At 44.4% G+C, this 12,392-nt stretch overlaps 1 protein-coding gene across 4 annotated transcripts in view; it reads right to left on the bottom strand.

Moving 5' to 3' along the window:
* Rbp6 (RNA-binding protein 6) overlaps positions 1-12,392 on the bottom strand; it is a 1,213,208-nt gene that overhangs the window by 919,436 nt on the left and 281,380 nt on the right. The window lies entirely within an intron of this gene.

The raw sequence follows: 12,392 nt of genomic DNA, 5'->3' as shown, positions 1-12,392 counted from the left end.
CAGATTACCGCTAATTCGCTCCGAACGAAAGATTAACTCTCGAGTAGATTTTAACGGTTAATTTCCATTCTCCGATCGCTCGAATTCAATTTTCCGTGAGAAGGAAGAACCACTATCGCGAAACTTCGAGATACGAATGGTACGGAAAGAATTACCCAAGCTTCGAACTATCCGTGATTTAAATATACGAATTGAAGAGTGATCGTTTACAAGAGCGAGAAAATTTCGTTATCCGTGGTATAGAAGTGACGAACGGAAAAACGTTCGAACATTGAATTGCAGTTTATCGCGAGGAATTACACCGAGAGGCGAGACGTTTCCTTTGTCGAAGCGAAGAAACCACGAAGAAGGTGGTACGATACGATAGTTATCCGGATCACGTTGCAGATTCCAAGTTATTTCACCGCGGCGACAAACGTGGACACGTACGTTTCATAAATCAAATACCGACGTACGCAGAAAATTACGAGAGGGATTTTCAATCTCCGTTCGTCTTCGTACACCGATAACGGGTTTACATCCCCCGCTCCGGTCGGTCGGTCGTTATCCGTTATCGTTGTCGTTGTAACGAGACATCTTAATTGCGTTTCCAGCGGTCCCACGTCGGTCTGGCGGAATTAGAATCTCATATTTCTCCCCAGGGGTTTCACGTGTATACACGTTGTCGGTCTATACCGAACGACCTTCTCCACGTCCCTGGAACGACAGCCGAGATTCCGAATTCAGGCCAAACGGAAACGCGAAAAGAACGACGCGATCTCACGACGCTAGTAATTCGTAGCCATTCCGAACACGGTTCATAGTTCTTGGCTTCGAGGGGCAGGAAATTATCGACTATTTGTTTTCAAATGTTGCAGCGTTCCTTACCAAGGACTTCGAAGACGTATCGTTTTACAAGCCACCGGTGACGATCACGGATTCAGGATTTTGGGAAATGGAAACTCGAAAAGAACTTCGCTCGATCACTGTTATTTTCCAAGAGTTGAACAATTATAGGAGATTTTCTACTCGGGGGTAGAAGCTCCGCGAAGATAATTGCATTTTTTTTTTTATTCTCTTCTTATATTCAATAATGGGTTAAAATTGTATCTGTTCCCTCTCGAGCATTGATTTTTGTTTGCAAGCTAACGTATTTCAATAGAAATAAGATTACCTGCGATATCAAACGTGTTTGTTTTTCCTTCGCTTACAACTTTCGAATCGTCGCGTATTCATTTTGGAAGGAATCCCTTGAGTCAAGGTTATGAAAACGTCGATTGATCGAACGTCGTTCGAGACACTTTGGTCGGTTTTGAAAGGTTCGTATCAGGAGAACAGGATAGTCGAAGAGATGTTATCCAGCTGATTCCTAGAACAGTAACGTCACTTCCAAGAAATTCCGTGAATTAAAATCTTCGAAACGATAGCAAGATATTTTACCCGATTACGAAAGTTTGGTATCAGGAGAGCACGATAACCGAAGAGGTGTCACTACTTCGCGAATTCCTAGAATTGTAACATTCTTTTCAAGATATCACACGAAATAAAATTGTCGAGATTTTGACAAACGTTTCGAATGCAATTTTAATTTTTTATTTATCCTTACTCAATCAACGAATCGTACAACTTAAGGAAGTTATTAAAAGAAAGAAGAAAAGGAGTCTCTTTAAAAGAGACTTGGAATACACTGAAGTGTGTAAATTTTGCAAAGACATTAATAACAAATGTCATATTTGTATAATAATAGGTAAGTGTATGTATATATTAAGGTTGAGGCATTTTGAAAACATTTTAAACACAGTTGGAAGTTATTTGAATTTTTAAACGTTAAGACTGGGTCATGGACTGAATTGGTCCTTGACACACACCATATATCCTCATGGACGGACGCTGCCAGACGCTGATCGATGGTTGGCAACTCGCAGTCGCGTAGATATTGGGTGTCAAATGATATTGTTTAGGAAACTCGTTTAGAAATATCGACACGTTCGTAGGAAATACGCAGTATCTGCTCGGGTTGTGTACAAGTATGCCGTGTTCGTAAGAAACAATGATTACACACTGTAAAGGGAGAGACTTCCTGCGTTTTCTATCTTCATCGAGTTTGATGATTGATACCAACTCCCGTAAAGTAAAATATCTATTTTATGCCTCGTCCGTGCTTCAACTAAAACCAAATATCGCAACAGATTGAATACAGTCACGAGAATTTCATCCACCTTCCACCAAATCGAATATTGAAGAGCTCGGTTCGAATGTAAAACAATATCATCGATCTCTTAAAAAATAACACGTTCTTGTTTTTCAACCCTGCAATGATTTTTACGTAAAGAATCAAACGATAGACTCGTCGTCGTATATTCATCGAATTATCGACGAATAAAATCAAACGGATCGGTAAATATACATTTACAAAATTTTAGATAAACAGAATCTACATAAACGAGAGTTTCATGGAGTATGATCTTTTACGATTATAATAAAGCTACGGGGACCATAACGTTTGAGCACCGCTGCTCTATTGCGCAATCTGCCCGATCGGGAATGCAAATAAAAACATTTCTGTAAAATTCATCGAGAAAAAGTTTACGGGATTTCGGCACCGTGTTATCTTACGAGATTATCTAGTAGTCTTGTAGATTCAGTCGCTTGTCAATAGATGGCCACATTTGCTCCATACGGATATTTATTTTCTCCAAGGTTTATAGCAACAAGCGAATTGTCACGAAAGTGTAAATTTCGATAGAAGTAGAATAAACTCGACCGAATGAAATTATTTTTCCCTTTATTAACGTACTCTTCGTCGCCTGCAATCGATCGGAATCAATTGGCTCGATCGGTTCATTAAGATTTGTTAAATCGTCTTTCCGAATGGAAACATCGTGCACGGTGTTTACACATTCTGTAAAATATTATTATCGAAGATAAACTTTTATTTCAGAATTCAAAACCCCTAGAATGTTTTCTTGAAAAAAAATAATAGCGAAGCAATATATCGTCGAAAAATTCGAAACTCTCCAACGATATTACGAGATCTTCATTTTAACAAAAATAAAAATAAATAAATAAAACGACAAATCCACCGGTAACATTCCATTGGTGGTAAAAGTAGAGTGGAAAAAATCTAGAACGATACAAAATGAATTACACGTCGAACGCGATAGCAATAAAGTGCCGTCGAACAATATTTTACAGTCAAATACTGCATTCGTACCTCCATGCGATCCCATTGATTATTCATTGTACAGAGTTTTCAATTTTAAAATCGAGCGAATATTATTCCTACGCGCGAGATTCCCGATCGATTACCCATCCTTTTATCCTCGCAGGAAATAAACGTTTCAAAAAAATTATCCAGTTCGACCATTAATCGCGCGCTTTTACGGGACAAATGAAAACAAACGATTTCCTTTACTCTTGAAAAAAGAAATTAACACAAGGTAAACTTATCCTCTGAAAACAAAACAAAAGAAAGAAACTCTCGAAGACATCTATCCGTTTCTCGACATCGGACCCTTCCAATTGAGCTATTCGACGAGTTCTCTCTCTCCCTAAGCGTAATATTCGAAATGACTGCCGCCTACGCAAACTCGATACTCGACGCGGCACGAATCGATAAACCTGAACGCCAAGTAACCGTATACACCGGGGATTTCGGTGGAACGAATCGAAAGAACGGTGTAAAAAGAAAGAAAAAAAAAAGAAATAGTAAACGAACAAAAAAAAAAAGAAAAAAACGAACCAAGAACCCCGACACGTAGAAAAGGGAAGCACGAATATCGTTGTTCAGATTTACAACGCGCGATTTTATAAATGACGGGTGTCGCGGGTCGCGATCGCGATAAAGCCCGCCAGCGGCCGAATCGGAATTAAACGCGGCCGGGGGATCGCGTTTCGCGGGATCGTGTTTCGCGGCGCGAAACTTAATCGAGGGGCCCCGTTCGAGAGTGTCGTTCGAAAAATCCGTGTCTTCGCGGTCAAAGGGGTCCTCCCCCGCCCTTCGCCGCCCGGTTCCCCCACCACCACCACCGCCGAACGAGGAGAAGACGCGAAAGGTCGCGGCCCGAGACGTTGGTGGGGAGGATCTTAGGCGCGGAGCGGTGGGGGTAAAAAGAGCTGCGGCCGACGTAGGATGCCCGGCTCGTAGATCAGGGCTAAGTATCCTTCGGGAATGCCCCCGGCGAGATTAATCACCGCGGGCGCGGGCAGAAGGGGATAAAAGAGGCAGAACGAGGTAAAAGGAAGAGGACCGGGAACACGGTGGCGAGTGTGTGGGAACGAAGCGAAGTGCGCGGAAAGGAGACAACCTCGTCGCGGGACGGTCGGCGGTGGAGTGGGGGAAAAACGAATACGAGGTAGAGGGGGAACGAGGTAAGCAGAGAGCCGGAGGAGCGAGACAAAAGGAGTCGGGGGATAAGTAAGGAGAAGAAATTCCAGAGTGGGAGAAAAGAATATAGAATGGAGCTGAAGGGACAGAGAAAAGGAATACGATGCTGAGAGAGAGGGAGAGAGAGAGGGAAGTAAAGAGGGAGAGAGATAGTCGAGGTGTACCGGTATCTACGGACGCGCCTCGTGCACGGGCGCATAATTCAGGACGGTAGAACGCGGATGAAAACACGAAAGCGACGTCTCCTCCCCTTTCCCAGCTCGGGCCGGCCCATCTTCAGCCAGAACTCGCTGCGAGCAAACCACCTACCCACCCCGCGGCAGCTTTAGCTTCTAGCAGCTATCCGCGGCTTTCCTTTCGAGGGGGCACTCGTTTGTTTCGGGTACAAAAAAATCGATTTTCTTCTCCTTCCATTTTTCTTTTTTTTTTTTCTTCTTTTTTCTTTACGTGGCTACAGTGTACGAAACGAGCGTACATAATGTTCGCTCCGAAGTTCACACAAGCATAGGTACTGTATTTTTTAAATTTCTTTCTTCGGAACGACCACTACGCAACTGTGAACACTCCAGCAGCCTGTATTGTGCGAATTGTTGCTTGTTTTTCTACGGTAAAAATTCTCGACGTTCGATGACACGATACGTACAAGCGACGCTTAGTCGCGAAACGATGTCTCGAGACTCGAACGACGACGATACTCTTCGGATTCTACTCTAGGCGCCAAACACTCGATTCTTCGGTAGTTAGATACCAACCACGGTTTGGGAAATGCGTTTCTCGACGGTATTCGGTGTAACTTTCGAAAAAAGAACGTATTCAATGCCGTAGAATAATTCTAGAAATTGTACGATACTCGAGTACTCGGGTTACTAATTCTATTGTAAGGTACTCGAGTACTAAGATTACTAATTCTATTTTAAAATACTCAGGTGTTTAAGTTACTGATTTTATTATAAGATATTTAGGTACCCAAGTTACTAACTTCATTGTAATATCCTCGGGTACCGAGGTTACTATTTCTACTGTAAGATAATTGGGTACCTAAGTTACTAATTTTATTGTAAGATACTCAGGTACCCAAGTTACTAATTTCATTGTAATATTCTCGGGTACCCAGGTTACTATTTCTACAGTAAGATAATCGGGTACCCAAGTTACTAATTTTACTTTAAGATACTCGAGTACCCAAGTTACTAATTTCATTGCAAGATACTCGGTTACCTAAGTTACTAATTCTATCGTAAGATACTTAGACACTCGTGTTACTTCTGAGATACCTGAGTACACAAAACTTCCCTATAACTTTGAGTACTCGTGTATCTCAAAGTTCCTACTGAACTCGCTAGCCCCAATTTCTACACAATTTCTAATTACTACTAACCAAAACTTTCCACGAGCCGACCGACAATGAGAATAATCGCGAGAATAAAGATTCGCGGGATGAATGGATACCTCGCGAAGCGACATCGAGGTATATAATTGTTTCTTTCGTCTTTCCGTGTTACGATTTCCACGGGTTAACAAAAACCAAGACGCGATACGAGCTTACATCGACACCGTCCGAGTGTTTAACCACAATAGCAAAAATTCCAAAAAAGCACCCCCTTCTCTTCCCATTTTCATTCACGTGGAAACAACGTGCTTCCCCCTCTGGAAAACGTTTATCGAAGCAACCAGAGGAAAAGTGACTAACTAGAAATAGATTTCCGCGTAGCGAAAATTCCAAAAAGGCACCCCCTTCCCTTCCCATTTTCATTCACGTGGAAACAACGTGCTCCCCTTCTCTAGAAAACGATATCGAAGCAGCTGGGGGGAAAAGTGACTAACTAGAAGTAGATTTCCGCGTAGCGAAAATTCCAAAAAGACACTTCCCCCTCTGGAAAACGATATCGAAGCAACCAGGGGAAAAGTGACTAACTAGAAGTAGATTTCCGCGTAGCGAAAATTCCAAAAAGGCACCCCCTTCTCTTCCCATTTTCATTCACGTGGAAACAACGTGCTCCCCTTCTCTAGAAAACGATATCGAAGCAGCTGGGGGGAAAAGTAACTAACTAGAAGTAGATTTCCGCGTAGCGAAAATTCCAAAAAGACACTTCCCCCTCTGGAAAACGATATCGAAGCAACCAGGGGAAAAGTGACTAACTAGAAATAGATTTCCACGTAACGAAAATTCCAAAAAGGCACCTTCCCTCCACCGTTTTCATTCACGTGGAAACAACGTGCTCCCCCTCTGGAAAACGATATCGAAGCAGCTGGGGGGTAAAAGTGACTAACTAGAAGTAGACACGCGCGGGCGCGCGACGTTCCGCGGAGTCGTTAAACGTCGGTGGAATCAAGCCGCGCGGTGGTAGGTGGTGGTGGTGGTGGAGGTAGTGGAGGTAGTAGGACAGGGTGCAGACCGGGCCACGAAAAGGCGGGACGCGGGCGGCGAAAGAGGGAAAGGAACGAAGCGGTGCAACGGGGAGTGCAGGGCGCGGGGAGCGACACGGCGCACGGTAGCTTCGGTGCACGCTCCCGGTGCATTCCACAATCCGGAATACTGCTCGCGCATACATATTTATGCTACATCCCCGGGCGATAATTCAGCGATCATGCGACGTGGTCGTGCACGTCCAACTTGGCCGGGCGTCCCGCCAACCCCCGCGTTCGCGTCCACGTTTCTCGCCCCGCGCGACTTTGACTACGTCCCGCGATCTTTCTTCCACCCCGCGCCCCTCCGGCCAACCCCGCATCGTCAACCCCCGACGCGCCAGAAATTGTTCGAACCCGCGGATCGCCGGGGCGGGCACGCTTTGATTTATTCAACGCTGTCGGGAAAAATAAGGCAGACGTGTCTGTTCGCGTTGCGCCGCGGCGTGAATCGATCGCCCACGGGAGAGCTACGCAGAAATTTTGTTTGTCGACGGGTTTTCACTCCCGCGCCGAGATTCAACGACGAACGAAAAGGGTGATCTCGATCGTCGTTTTGACGGAACGAGGTGCGTCACCTTGCCACTCGAAGGGGGAAAAATAATTCGAGGCGATTCGAGGTTTTGCGACGAAGATTGGATCTTAATGAGATGTTTCGGAAATGGTGCACGAGCGAAGATATCCTTGCGTTAGTTCATTGGGTGTCGATGTTGTAGTTGGAGGATATTTGTAAGTGTATTTTGTAAAGAATGAAATTTTGTATGGTCGTTTTGACGGTTGGTTCCCTCATCTTTCCGTTCGAACGTGGAAAAATAACACGCAAGTAGAGGTGTTGCAAAATTTACCGAGTTGAACGTTGGTAAAATGTTGCAGGGGTGATATTCAGACTACATTTAGAGAAACAATTTTTAAAGACATTGAAGTTCATTCGATAATTTGACTCGAGGGACAGAATTAACACCAGTGGGAACTGCGTCGCAATTTTTGTGTAACTTTCTTTAAGACGGATGGAGAACGCACGTACGTCCCACCTTTTGTACTTAGAGTACATTTCATTGAAATTTATTCGGACGTAATGAGATTCTTAAAGTACGAAGTTGCGACCCGTATGAAATGCTGAGTAATTTCTGTGTAGCTTTCTTTTAAATAGACGAGAAACGAACAATGTATTGTTTTCAAGAGTAATTTATTTGTATTTTCCAGCCTGAAACGTTACGATCGACAAATCTACTTCCGTTTTACGTCATTACGATTTTTCAACTGAAAAAGTTTACCATTATTCATCAATTTACGTATTCTGTACAATTGATTCGAAACTATTAGATAATTTTATATGCCAGTGTCGTATTTAGAGAAAATATTATTCCATCTGCTTAATAAAGTATTTTTGAATAAAAAATATAGAATAAACTTAGTATTTTCTTTTTTAGGTCTCTGAAAGAAAAACGTCATGCCTATTTCTCGATGAAAAGAAAAACTGCATAGTGCGATAGGGAAACTATAATAAACTCGTGCAAAAATAGTAACGTCATGACGCGTTGTAAACTAACCCGATCAACCTATTTTATTTTCGTTGTTCTTGGACGTTTGGTTGTTCTTTAGTCGTCCACGGACAGTTTCCATGTTAACGGTTCGAGAAAACGATTCAAGGGGTCTCTAGGAAAATCTAGCAAATCGGTAAAACCGTTTCCACGGGATAGTAACATCTACAATAGCGCGTCGTCGATCCATCAAACCGCTCGCTACAAACATCCTGAGAACCTCGTTTACAAGCCGGAGAGACTACGCCCTTTGGTTGTACCGAATTAATAATCATCAGCCGTAATAATAGCGTCACTCGAAGTACGAGCACAACGGCGCATCCATCTGTGCAACCTCCGATGGGCGGTTACCATCGATACCATCAAGACCGCCGTGTAATTAGCTTACGATTCTCGTTACGGAACAGATTGCACATCCCCCTGAATTAAACAAAGAAAGGAACACTGGAAGCTGAATCCTCGCGTTTTCTCCACACTGTTCCGCTCGTGATATCAAACCGAGTAGATAATCATCGGTCGTAATAATTAACATCGACTGTTTAGCGCAACGTTGATTCATTCGTCTCCGGCGAAGGGCGGTTACCATTTTTCCCGTCCAATTAGCTCGTAATCTTCGTTTACGGAATCAACGACGGTCTGCCCGAAATAAAATGAAAAGGAACGCGGCGAAACGGTTCGTTTCGACTTCAGCCGTGAACTTTTTCGACGCGAACTATCCGACATTTATTTCTCCGGCACCGAGGGCCTCGGTAATGTATCTTAAAATCGACATCGGGCTTTTCTTGCCGTAGTCGAGGCTGTGTCGTAACCGTTACGTGAGAAAGCAGCCGATGCCCCGGTTCCCAGGTCAAAGGTCACTCGATGCCTACCTCCCGCGGAGGAGGATTCAAGACTGGTTCTTGATTCTGGTTCTGGACGTGCCGTATCCCAACAGTATCCGATACATATATGAGGTCGTAACTCGATCGACTGCGAGGTTCTCCTTCGAGGACGGGTTATTATAGTACCATTCGAGCGAAGATAAAAATTCCCCAACCCATTCCTACCCCTCCCCCGCGAAGAGAGGGAAAAAAAAAGAAACGGGAAAAGAACAAAAAAATAAATAAAGAGCGATTCGATCCGAAGATTCACGGACGAATTTTCGTTGCAGCGACTTGAATCGATTTTCAACCGCGGTGTCGATGAGTCGCGAGACTCGTCGACCCTTTTCTCGTTCCCTTTTTTTTTTTACGCCCATTTATCTCAGTTCGAGGACACGTGACCAGCTACAAACCGTACCCGATGAAAAATAAATTTTCAACTTCCTGTTTGCGGACAAACGACGTCGAGCAGAAACTATCGCTGTCGGATTCGATCGTTCTCCATCTCGCCTCGAGGTTCGAACGCTTCTTTTCCACGAAACGTCGGTGTCGTTCGACTCGACCCTTGACTTTCACGGTTACTGGCAATTTCAATCCCATCTTACGCGATGGAATTCCAAACCTTAAGCGACAACGACCGTTGAACGAATTTCGGGGCCTTTGAGAATCGAAAATGATCACAACACGGTGAATAATTCATATCGCTTTTCCAAGTTCCTCGATGTACTTTCCTCTACGTACACGAACGATCGCAAATCCTCCAAGAACAATAATCGTATTGCAACTCTCTGTAGTGTACTCATGTACAATTGCAACTATTTTCGCTCCGTCCTCTTTTAAGTTTCTATTAACGCAACGCTCGCAATATTCGTCGCTACCTTTCGAAAATATTTCACCAAGTTACCTCTATTATACATTCCTTCGAATTGTCATTCTCCGTTTAGAATTACAACGCAGCCACGACACACAGCGTTTCAAATTATTCTCGTTCGATCTTCTTCTCGATTTCTATCCACAAATTCGATACTCTTCGAGAGCGTTCCGCTTCGGTTCTCCGATCAAAATTCCAAAAAATGTTGGTTCGTTCGCTCGGTAATGGTAATCGATTCGTCCCGAGGATAAACGGAGCGCAACGAGTAACGCTAAAAATAATTACCAATTGGTTTCCCAGTTACACCGCTATAATTACCTCGCGTGGTCCGCATTGAGAGTGAAATCGAAGTTAATAAATGTACCTTCCGTCGGCGTTCCGCGAGGGAAACGACTCTTATCGCTTCCCCAGTGTCCGCGTTTTTTCTCTCTCTCTCTCTCTTCTCTTGCTCTTTTTTCCCGGATCGACAGCCCCGTTCCAGAAAAATGACCCGGAACGGGGACGCGGACGGGAAAAGAGCGTCGTTCACGCCCGACGGCGAAACTCGAACGGACCGTCGATCGGCGTCGAAGGAGGAAATTGGCCAGCCTGGGCGCAGCGGCGAGTTCAGGCAGGAAATTAAACGAGTCACGTGCTCACAATTATGAACATTCCACGAACCGGGAGGAAGCGTCTTCGTCGGTCGGCCTCTCGCCGCGTTTCCTCGGGGCACGGAGCGTAGAACCGAGAGACCAAGAGAGAAAGAGAGAGAGAGAGAGAAAGAGAAAGAGAAAAAGAGAGAGAGAGAGAAATCTTGAAAAGGTGGTAGGGTAAAGCGGGGAGATAAAATTGCAAAAGTCGCGGCGAGGAGTAATAATAATTGTTGCTTCGGCCGGGTAGGAACGTGAGACGAATATCTCGTCGGAATGCACCGCCGCGAGACCGCAAAGGCTAATTCGAGCGAGAGGGCGAGCTGGTGCCCCGACTCCAACGGCCGCGTAGTCCTTTCTGCCTCTTCATCTCGCGCCGCGCCGAATGCCCTCTCATTAGCGCCTCTATTAAAATTTGATTAGTCCTAGGCGCCGCGAAATGTACGTCTCCATCTCGCTAAATAACATCCTTGCTCGTTCCCGTGTCCCCCTCGCCACCGCTCGGGTATACGCGCGTGCTCTCGCGCGTGCTCCCACACCGACTCGCCAAGAGGGAAAGTGGCTCCGCGGGGTTCAAAGGACAGGAGTTTCACGAAGCGTTTCACGGTGCTACACTCCCGCCCGTTCAAAAGTCCGCGATCATTGTCGGCGAAGTTCGTAAACTTCTCGTTCACCCTACCGAGACTGGGACACCTAAACTCTCTCTCTCTCTCTCTCTCTCTCCATGCTTCCGGTAGGTATACCACTATCGTCGCGAGTTTCGGACGAATTGCTTTATGGAACTCGAGCGGTTCGTGCGCGCGAACCTCGCGGCTCTCTGTTTCATCCACGAACGGGAAGACGTTTGCTCTTTTATTCGCGGAATTGCCACGCTGTGTTCGTCTCCGCGATCCCCGTAACCTGTTACAACAACCGTTTTCCGGTTTTCACGGTGATCGTCGTATTACACCGTGGGTACGTCACCGTTGCGTTTTCGTCGTATCGAAACTCGAAGCTTCGTCGCGAATTATCGCGTACAATGTTCTCTCGTTCGATTTGGGAAAGAAATTTTCGTAAATGTATAAACATTGTGACAAATGTGTAAAATAACGCGAGACTTTTACCAAACTCTATCCACTATGCGAACGGAAGAGAATAATTACGACGAGATTTAGAATGGAACATTGCAAATTCGCGTAGGAATAAGAATAATTACGTATGTATGTTAAGAAAAATAGAGTCACGAACGGGGAATCTTTGTAAAGAAATAACGTTCGATCGATCATCTACTATAAAAAGGAAAGAAAGCAGAAATAAGAAATAGTATGGGTATGGATTTGAAATATATCAAATGTGATAAATAAATGAGTTCATAGTTGAATTCTCGTGAAACTATCGCGTCTATACTTTTGGGAAACAGTGATCTTGGATGCGTTAACCAATTTTTCGTCCTGCAGCTTGCACAATGCAATCGTACGACTTGCTCTTCCTCGTTTTTACCAATTATCGAAGAGCAAATGTTTAAAAACACACAGCGAGACTGCAAATTGTATAAATGAACCAACGTTTCGTTCGATGCTGCATCAATAATACTGTGTAAATGCGAGATAAACGATTAATGAATAAATACAGGAGTATATTACCCACCAATTTCCGTGATACATATGCCGTATTGGAAATTTCGCGGCTATATCCGTGATTTGGTTACGGGGGCGAAGAGATTTATTCGTTTATAGATTA

Source organism: Ptiloglossa arizonensis, chromosome 9 (assembly GCF_051014685.1).
Source record: "Ptiloglossa arizonensis isolate GNS036 chromosome 9, iyPtiAriz1_principal, whole genome shotgun sequence".
NCBI lineage: Eukaryota > Metazoa > Arthropoda > Insecta > Hymenoptera > Colletidae > Ptiloglossa > Ptiloglossa arizonensis.
Note: the sequence above shows the minus strand (reverse complement) of the source record. Positions and strands in the feature narration are given on the sequence as shown.